Consider the following 10413-nt stretch of genomic DNA (forward strand, 5'->3'; position numbering starts at 1 on the left):
TGTGTGTGTGTGTGTGTGTGTGTGTGTGTGTGTGTGTGTACCATCTTTACAAAGTGGCTCTGGGAACTTGGATTCCACCTCAAGGAAGTAACCATGGGTTGAATTCAGATCCAGCAAATAGATATCAAACCCCTAGTTCTTGCCAGATGTTGTATTGAATGCTTGGCTGTGCTCTAAACCTTGTGAAATCGTACTATCGGCTCCATTTTACAGATAAGGAAACTGAGGCTCAAAGATGTTAAGTAACCCACTCAAGGCCCTAGTGAGAGCAAGTTGCCAAGCGAGCCAGGATTTAAGGATTTTAGAACTTGCCACCCAGACACAGAAATATTTCTTGAATAAAATCTTGGGAAGAATACCACTGTATAAGACAGGAGAGGTCGTGGCTGTGTGCGTTGAAGCAGGAGCCAGGACTTTGGCGCTCTGTCCACCCGTCCCTCTTTGTCCACCTCTGTGCTCTCTCTTGAGCTCAGAGGAACACATTCCAAAAAGCCTGCTGGGTGAAGTGAACTTGAATTTGCTCCAAGCTTTAAAGTGCTGTAAATCTATGATTTTGAGAAGTTCCCACTCATACCATACATGGACTGTCAGCTCCTTCCTCTGGATAATACTTGAACTAGCTGGACCTCAGATACAGGAATCTGAACTTCACAGTTTGCAGAATCATAGAATGTTAAGGGTGGAAGAAACCCGAGAAATCAACAAATCCCAAAACTCCATGTATCTAATAAAATGATACTAACTTTAGTTTTTATTGACTGATAGAAGGCCAGAAAGAAGAACAGATTTACTCAAGGAAGTCAGCTGCTCAGTTGCCGTCTTTCTTCCAGAGAGGTGATATTTACAACATGTGACAATCAGTATGTTCTAACCAATTGGAACAGATAAAGCTCTGGGGTGGGGCCCAGCAGAGACCCTCCACGTGGGCTTTAACTTAGTTGCTGGATTGTCAGGCTGTCCCAGGGGTTCTGGAGGAGGGACTGGGGTGGCTAGGGCAGCAGGGGTTGGGCTGGTCCAGCGGCTGGTCTGGAGGAAGCAGCTATTTATAAAAGCTTAATAATTGGTGTAGCCATCCTGTTGCATAATAGTGCAACAGCAGGCCTGACCTTTAAATATTCATTCATCGGAATACCCAAAGTTGCAGGGTTTCCTGGTAATTGCCGAAACTCTTTTAAGACAACTGGGGTTTTGCCCCACTGCTGTTTCTGCTTCCTTTTCAGGAGGGGAAAAAAGAGGTAGGGAGGGGCAGAATTTCTGTCAGCCAAGTGTCACATCACAGAATTCCACCCAGAGCCACACAGGTGCAGATACCTGAGGGGCATTACCTGGCAGATAGCGCTGTCTCTGGTAATTGGGTTGACATCATTGAGCAGCCTTAGAGGATTTGAATCCTTTCCACGACTCCTGCCTCCTCCCAACTGGTGGTGAAAACCTCAGGTAGGGAGTTGAGTGATTATGCAAAAGCTAATGCAAGGAAACTCAAAGGTCATGTTCCTAAGGTAGAGACCTTTTCCTAGGTTCTGATCCAGATTCTCAACGGGAAGAAAAGGACCAAGGTTGCAGCTGCTTTCAAGTGCGTACAAAGAGGGAGCTAAGAATGGCCAGAGAACTACATACTCAGGAGGTTACAAGACTCCTTAATGGTCACTTGGTCCAGGGCCCTGTCAAAGGCTTCAGTCTTCACAATGAACCACCCCAAACCCAACCAGACAAAGATTTTCTGCTCCTAAATGAGTGTTGCTCTCCCTCACTTCCAAATCTTTCTGTGTATAGTTTCCCCTGTGTATACCCTTCTTCTTTCCCTGCTGCTTCTTGGGTCCATCTTCTACTTGACTTCCAAGTCTCATTTTAGAAAATACTTAGGCAGTGTATTTAGAAAAAAAGAGGCAGTGTTGGATGTCCTTTAGAAAATCCTCTTAGCCAGTGAAACTTAGCACACGCAGCATTCGGTGGTTCTCCAGTGTTTCCATCTGTGTTCCCCTCCCTCGGCTGTGAGTGGCACTAGGGGAGGCATTGGCTCTGTTGTCTTATCCAGCAGGGCCTAGCACAGGACCTTACTCAACAAATCACTCAGAAATGTGCATGGATGAATGAATGAGTGAATGAATGAATGAATGGCTCTATCTTGGCTGCTGATAAAGTGTTTACATCCGTAACCTCGCATTAGCCTTGCACCATGCTTAGGAAGAAGATAAGACTTTAATGCTTCTAAGAAGTAATATTCTCTTTCTTTTTTTAAAAAAAATTTATTCTTTATTGAAGTATAGTTGATTTACAATGTTAGTTTCAGGTGTACAGCAAAGCAATTCAATTATACATATACATACACATATATATACATAGATTTTCATATTCTTTTCCATTATATCTTATTACAAGAAACTGAATATAGTTCTCCGTGCTCTGCAGTAGGTCCTTGTTGTGTATCTACTTTATATATAGTAATGTGTATCTGTTAATTCCAACTCCTAATCTATCCCTCCCCCCCGCTCTCCCCTTTGATAACCTAGTTTATTTTCTATGTCCGTGAGTCTATTTCTGGCTGGTAAATAAAATTTGTGTTTTTTTTAAGATTCCACATGTAGATGATATCATATGATATTTGTCTTTCTCTGTCTGACTTACAAGAAGTAATATTTTGTTTATTCCCATTTTATGGATAAAATAAACTCAAAAAGAAATGAAAAGAAAAACCCCTGACCTATGTTTAAGACATGGATGGGCCATTCTTTGTGCTGTGTTCTTGCAAACTTTTTATCATCTTTACCCTTATAACTGACCTTTGACATATTTTAATCACACTTTTAAAATGTATTTATTTTTAAATTTACACAGCCTTTTCAGTTCTATCAGCTTTGCCAAATGCATAAAGTCACGACAGTCCTGACACAGAACTGCTCCTTCGCACACCTGCTGGCCTTTCTAGTCATTCCCTCCCTACCCTGGCTCCTTGCCCATCACTGGTTTGTTCTCCAACCCTAGAGTCTGTACAGTCATAGTTTTAGTAAATAAAAAACCAAAGCACAGAGAATTCAAGCAACTTACTCAAGGTAAGACGCTCACGTGATTAGGCTTGGCCATTGAACCCATACTTGTGATTCTCCGTGAAGGTGGAAGGCGGGAGTGTGGAGCCAAGGAAAACGCTTGTCCCGTTGCCTTGCCTCCATTCCTCCTTCCACAGAGAGGGCCCTGTCCTTAGTCTGGGCTCTGTGAGAGGCAGGGCCAACGCAGCCTCATCACTGAAGGCCAGATCTGATGATGCTGCCCCTCTGCTCATTCGCTAGGTGCTGAAGGAGGACTGTGTTCCTACCCTGTGGAAGAATCTGAAACCCGTATGAACTGCAGGATGCCTAGAAGATGACGGTGCAGCAGACCGGTCTTTTTCCAGGGGTCCCACTCATCTCCGAGACAAGAAGTTCTGAGAGGAGGTCACTGCTAAATATTCAGCCTCTCCACTCATCAGCTTGCCCTCCAAGGCCTGGGGGCCCTTTTCCAGACAGGGGTAAGACTGCAGGTGAGCCCACTGGCACAAGGTGGGCGCTGCTGCTAGGTGGCTTGATGTAACTAACTGTCGTGGTCGCTCACCTGGGAAGCCGGCCCTGTTCCCTGCAGGAGCAGCCTCACTGGGCCAGCCTGCGGGCAGCGAGCGCAGATCTTACTGGAGCTCCCAAAGCAAACAGGCTTAGCGTCAGCTTCAAAGTGGAGATCGGGGCCATTTCCCTGAGAGGCGTTGGCTTCCCGGGCTTTTCATCAGGGTGGCAGGATATCGGTGCCACTTTTGTCTAAAGATAATCTCTTTCCTAAATTTAAAAAAAACAGTACTTGCTTGGGGCTGAGGGGAGATGTGAGGGTGTGATCTGCTCTGACAGAGACAGGAAATAGCTCCGGGCCTCCAACAGCCGTCCCAGGCCCCACTGAAGCCTTTCTCCCCATCATCCTCACGTCCTACCCCTCTGCCTTCCTTCCTTCAGGAAATCATTCTTTTCTTACCTTAGGAAATACTGTGAAATTCACGAGGGCTGACCCTCCCCTCCAGGCCGCAGTCTTGGCTGCAAGACTCCATCAGGCCCTACCACCCAAGAAGCTAGGATCCACCGCTGAGGGCTTTTGAGATCAGTAGCCCTAACACTTTAGGTGCAGAAGTTTCCAGAGAACCCAGCCTTGGCTTCCTACTTTCTCTGCTGAGGGGCTGCAGCAGTGATAATTGACCAAACCCAAGGCTCTCCCACAAGACCGGGGCTAGCAAGCAGTGAAGTTCACCGGCTGTGAAAATCCCACCCTCTGGCCCAGTTATTAACTAGCTGGGGGATCTTAAAAGAGTTGTTTACTTTCTGGATGAACATTATCTTCCTCATCTGTGCAGTGGAATAACTAATACCTAACTTACAAGGCTGTAGAGGGATCATGTCACGTGGCACACAGAACACACTCCACAGCAGGAATTACCACACCCACGTTGTCGTCACCATTACTCACTGGAGTTTAATTTAAGCAACCGTGTTCGGGTATTTCTGTAAATTATATACCTGAGATGTTCTCTGCCTTTTGCTGCCAATCCACCATGTGATACAACACGAGGAACGTTCTAGCCAATGCCTGGTGTTCATTCCTGAATGGGACCTCTGCCCTGAGACCATGTTGTTTTCCACCTGACACTTGGTGTTACAGCAAGTAGTGGATGGAAGGATCCTCTCTCTCCCAGAGCCCAGAGCCCAGAGCCCAGGACCAAACCAATGCTGCCAGCGCTGGCCTTTTTCTTCCACATCCTGTCCTGGTCCTTTGGCCCCCAGACTCAAAGTTTTCTCTTAAATAGAAGGCAACATCTAATCAAAATAAAGACATGGTAAAAAAAAAATATTCAAGAGATTACGGACCAGCAATGTGAAAATGAAAACCCGGAATCCTTTTCTTTTCCTGGCCCAGCAGTGTTCCCAGTCTGGCGATGTATGTACCGAGGGCGGGTGCCATTCCTGTGACCCAGGGAGGGCAGTTCCCCATCTGCTTCAATCTGTGTCTATCTCAGGTGGAGTTCCCTTGTCATGATGTCTGGGCATCGCAGGAGAGAATGTGAGCTGCACAGAATACCTATGTTTGACTCATAAGACGTGAGATCATTTTGAATGCAGAAACCTGCTTTTTAGGCCACAGCTAATTACTAGTGTAGGTCTGGCTGATGCTATGGTTCGCTCCCTGGTGATTTCCTGCATTGAAATGACAGCTGATCCCCCACTCATCTCATTATCTTTTGGGCTCGTTTATCCCCTTCCCTTCTTAGACTTCAGGAACCTGAAAATTTGGACAAAATGAAAAGGATATGGATAAGATAAATAATTAATTGCTAAGACAGTCACTTAATTCATAAGAATCATGGCAGGATGTCTGAAGTTAAGGGTTAATTTAACTCATGTCTTTGCCTATTACATGTACATGAACTTGTCATCACTCTGATGCTTAGAATTTAAGGATCAACTTTCCTCTCAGGTCTTTCAGTTTGTAGGGACATTGGCTCTGAGTTCCCTTTCTCTGAGGGGCGTGGAAATTAAGGATTAGGAGAAATTTTAAGATGTAGCCAAGATTGCATAGTAAATGATCAGACAACTGAATCTTTCCCTTCCTAATCTAGTCTTCCAGCCACTTTGCAATCTTAGTTCCTCATTTGTCAAATGACGATCATAATTATACCTTTCTTATGATATGAGGAACCATGCTAAAAATCCTTAAAAATAAAAGAGAAATACCAAAAACTAACAGTAGGATTATAAGTAAACATATGTTTTTTTTTCTCTTATATTTTCCCATTTTTAAATACAGAACAATTTATTAATTTTATCTTCAAGAGACATATTTTTTAAAATTACACATTTCATAAGGCTGTATGCAGCAGTATCCCAGTCTTTCGTGCAGTCACAAGGCATAATACATTTGTGTCCCTGCTGTTCAGTTATTCTCAGTCTCTCCATAGTCTGTAAGTTCCTAGGTCTTGCAGCACCTTTCTCCTGAGGCATAGCCTCAAACTAAGGCCCTACATTCAAAGGGTACTCAGTGAGGCATTGTTTCCTCCTGTAGCCATTTAGAGACAAAGTTACTCAAGCCTGCCCTTTCTGGCTTCAGTGTTGAATGTAGTTAGATGCTCAGTTCTAAAATCATATCACTATTTCATACATTTGCGGTCCAGGCCCAGCAAAATGAAGAGAGATGATGGGTGAGGAAGTCTGGGATGGGGAAAAGACCACTGAGTCATTATGTTCTCACCAAATGTTAACTGAAGGCTTCAACCACCCAAAAGCCTAAAGCAATCTCTTGGCCAGTATTTCCCCATCCATGCGCCCCAATGCTGACCAACCATCCCCTCTGGCACCTTATAAGGGCACGGTAATTAGAAAACTCATCTTGCAAGAATGCTGCAGAGAAACCTTTCACATGGAGTGGAACCACAGTGCCCAGCGGCACCATGACTCAGTGGTGGAGCTGACTTCCAACACCCAGTCTGATCACTCTCCAGCCAAAAAAAGAGATGACCTATATGGCAAAGGCCAGGCAAATTCCCACAGGGCCAGCCATGAGGCTAGTGCATGGGAGTGACAGGTCCCTAAAGTACTCAGAAAAGTACTAGTTACACCTGCAGTGTCAGGGGGAGAAGGGAAGAGGCCAAAACCAACTCATTTGCCCATTTGTTTATTTTCTTATGGTGTATTGTCTGCTTCTGGGTCAAGGGCTGTGTCATCTGCTATGGGGAAAACAAAGATGAATCAGACAGCCCTTGCCCTCAGGTCTAGTTAGAGGGAAGGATAGATTAGAAAATATTAGATGCTTATAATTTTTATACATGAAATATATACGAGAGACTATGGAATTACAAAGTCCAGAGCAGCTTTAGGCTAAGTGGGGAAGCGAAAGCTTCACAAAGGAGTTAAATCTGAGCTGAGTCTTGAAGAATGACAAGGATGCTCTAAGAAGCAGCCAGAGGCCCAGGTGAGGCTGGCTCTGGTTGAGTCCTCCACTCCACTCACCAGCTTAATTATGTGCTATAGTTTTGCACTAGAATGGCTGGGAACTACCCAACAGCCATCTGTGTGTATATAGTTTTAAATGCTGTCACTCCTTGTGTTTTATCTTTTGTTTTTATTTTTCTTATTTCCCAACTTGCCCTGGCCTTGCATGTGTAAGGAAATGTAAACTTTCCTGTTTGGCATCTCTGGAGACAGTTATGTGCATGTCATTGCCTTGTCTGTATTGTCTCCATTCCATTGATGTTCCTCACTTCTCTCCCTCTCCTTTGAATTGATAACCACTGTGAGTAAAGCTGTGATGTCTTCTGCTCACTCCTCCTGCTTCTTCTTATTTTTTCAGCTTAAAGTGATAAGAAATAAGATGCAGGAACACTGCTGAGACAAAAAGGCACTAGATGCTTGGAAGACCAGAATGCCCTTCCTTGAGGAAGGAGGTACAGTCATCATATTAACACCCTGTTCTAAGCATGGTCACCCATGACTCAGCAGATGATGGGAATGTTAAAATCATACTCCTAAATGTCTATTATATTTTTTCATAGATAAAACAGAATCTTCACAGAAACTTTGTAAATCTCAGGGTAGACATTGAGAGAGCATCTATGCCTTTCTAGAATATTCTGCTCCAATATCTTGGTGATCTTCTCCAAGATCACACACTTGATGCCTAGTTCACAGAGACAAACTTCAGCTTCTGTCTTAGACTAGAACTGGTCCACATGCACATTTATTCACTGTTTTAAACTAACATAGAGATGCCTTTACTTCCAACTCCTTTCTCTAGTTCTCAGTGAATCTACCACATCCATCTTTCTGAAAACACCACTTTGAGAACAACATCTTTCAATTTTAAAATCAATAGTTTTCTTCTGCCTTGAAGACAAAATCTGAGCTACACAGCCATGCACTTAAAGTTCCTAGACTCTCATCTAATTCTCCAACTGTGTGTCTTAATATCCCAGCCACATGTTCTACTCGCCCAGCACAACAAAGTGCTTGAGTAGCCAGTACACACACACACACACACACACACACACACATACACACCTGGCTCACTGGAGACTGTGACTCACCTGCTCTTTTCTGCTTGAACTGCATTTTTTTGAGTCTCCAAAAAAGAAAAGAAAACGAAACAAAATGAGACTATAATTTATGCTCCCTTTCCCTGGCTCTCTCCAATCTGATGGAACCACTCTCTCATTCCATAGGATGCTAGTAACTTTTCACCTGGATTTCTCATTAGGGTTCTTGGAGCTTCTCTCTTTCAATACCATTAAATTCTTCTCCTGTTATAATACAAGTAACTTGGAGGCAGGGACTTTTGTCTGTTTGGTTCAGGGCTGTACCCCAAGTACAGAGAATGGTGTCTGGCAAGTGATGGATGCTCAACAAATAATTATTGAAAGAGCACCTACATTAAGCTAGACAGTGCTAGACTTATCTATGTGCATACCTTATACCTTATCTTTCTCCATTGACTGAGTGTTCCTTGAAGGCCTGGAGACCACAGTGTATTCATCTCTGATGTACTTAGCATAGGGCCCACCGCATAATAAGAACTTGGTAAACATTTGTTCAGTAAATCACATCATGAATGAAGGAATATCTTTAGAGACAACTAACTCCACCAAATATTCTTTTCTTTCTTAAATACTTTCTTTCTGCCTCTATTCTTCAGATTCCTATGACAAAGTTCTGTGTTGCCCTTGAATAGAAAAGCCAATAAGAGACATGTGTCCTACCTTTGTTACTGCAAACACTTGTACCAGTGCTTTACTCATGCTCTAAGTATCCATTTCACTGTTTACTCTGGAGTCCAGATAAGTGGTAGTGGTGAAGGGGAGTGACTGGGAAGGAAAGAATTAAATTAAATTGAGTGATTAAAGGAATAAGGAAATAAGGAAAATCCCACATCCACTGTCCCTACAAACTATATTTTTTAACCCTATTGTTTGCACAGTAGATAAATGTTTTACTTATAATTTGTGCTATTTCAATACCCAGAAAATCTACTGGAAACTTTGCTTTACTATACAGAATTAATTTTCAAACACAGAATTTTATTGTTTGGCCCATTTTTTACATTGAATGGTGCTCTGAATTTGGAGTAGCTATCATGCTTACAACAATTCTAAGTTACTGTGACTCATATAAGGACAGAGTCCAGATTAATTCACTTTTGTGTCCCCACTCACCCAATTCCAGGCAAAGAGAAGGGTCTAAATGTGCTTACTTAATTTTAACATTATTAATCATTCAGTTGATCAGTTTAATGAATGAACATTTGTCAGTGTTTTACTGTATGCCACATACTTAGCTGTGTTCTAGGATAATACAAAAACAAATGTGAAAATTAGTGTTCCTGGGTTGTTCACAGGCTAGTGGATAAATATATCCACAATGAGCTGCAAATCACTTGAAGTAATTTCATGCTACAGGTTACAACTGCTTTTTCAAATTCATGTATCAAATGGTTGTTATCATTCATGAAAAAAGGTGCAAAAATCAAGAAAATATTAGCAAATCAAATCTAACCATGTATAATGGAAAGTATACACCTTGATCGAGTGGGATGTGTTCCAGGTATGCAAGGCTGGTTCAACATTCAAAATAGTAATTCATATAATCCATCATTATCAACAGGCTAAAGAAGGAAAACTATATGATTATATCAATAGACATAAAAAATTGACAAAATCCAATATTCATCCATGATAAAAACTATCAGCAAACTAGGGATGGAAGGGAACTTCCTCAACTTGATAAAGAACATTTATAAGAAACCTGGCATTAACATTATACTTGATGATGAAAAACTAGATACTTTCTACTAAGATCAGGAATAGGACAAGATTCAATTCCTATTCAACATTGTAGTGTAAATTCTAGCTAATGCACTAAAACAAGAAAAGGAAATAAGAGTTATACAGATTGGGAAGGAAGAAATAAACTATTATTTTTTCATGATGACATGATTATCTATGCAGAAAATCCCTAAGAGTCAAAAAAAAAAAACCAAAAAACAAACCAAAAAACCTATCTATAAAAGCAATGAACAATTGGAAATGCAAAAAACACAATACCATTCACATTAGCAGCAAAAATAATATAAAACTACCAAACTCTGATGAAAAGAATTTGAAAAAATACAGAAATGAAGAGATATTCCATGTACGTGAACAGGAAGACTAAATATTGTCAACATGCCACTTCTTTCCAAATTGATCTATAGATTCAGTGCAATTCCAACCAAAATCCCAACAAGTTATTTTGTGGATACTGACAAGATGATTCTAAAGTTTACATGGAAAGGCAAAAGACCCAGAGTAACCAACACAATATTTAAGACAAAGTTGGAGAGGACATACAACCTAACTTCAAGACTTACTCTAAAGCTACAGTA

The 10413-nt window shown here is 41.9% G+C and overlaps 1 long non-coding RNA gene across 1 annotated transcript; it reads left to right on the forward strand.

Moving 5' to 3' along the window:
* Window positions 1–2596: 2596 nt before the first annotated feature.
* On the forward strand, window positions 2597–10058 carry LOC116664316. The gene is made up of 2 exons (XR_004320788.1): window positions 2597–3514; window positions 3996–10058. It is a non-coding gene; the product is annotated as an uncharacterized LOC116664316 (long non-coding RNA).
* Window positions 10059–10413: the final 355 nt, after the last annotated feature.

This window comes from Camelus ferus, chromosome 1, assembly GCF_009834535.1.
Source record: "Camelus ferus isolate YT-003-E chromosome 1, BCGSAC_Cfer_1.0, whole genome shotgun sequence".
NCBI lineage: Eukaryota > Metazoa > Chordata > Mammalia > Artiodactyla > Camelidae > Camelus > Camelus ferus.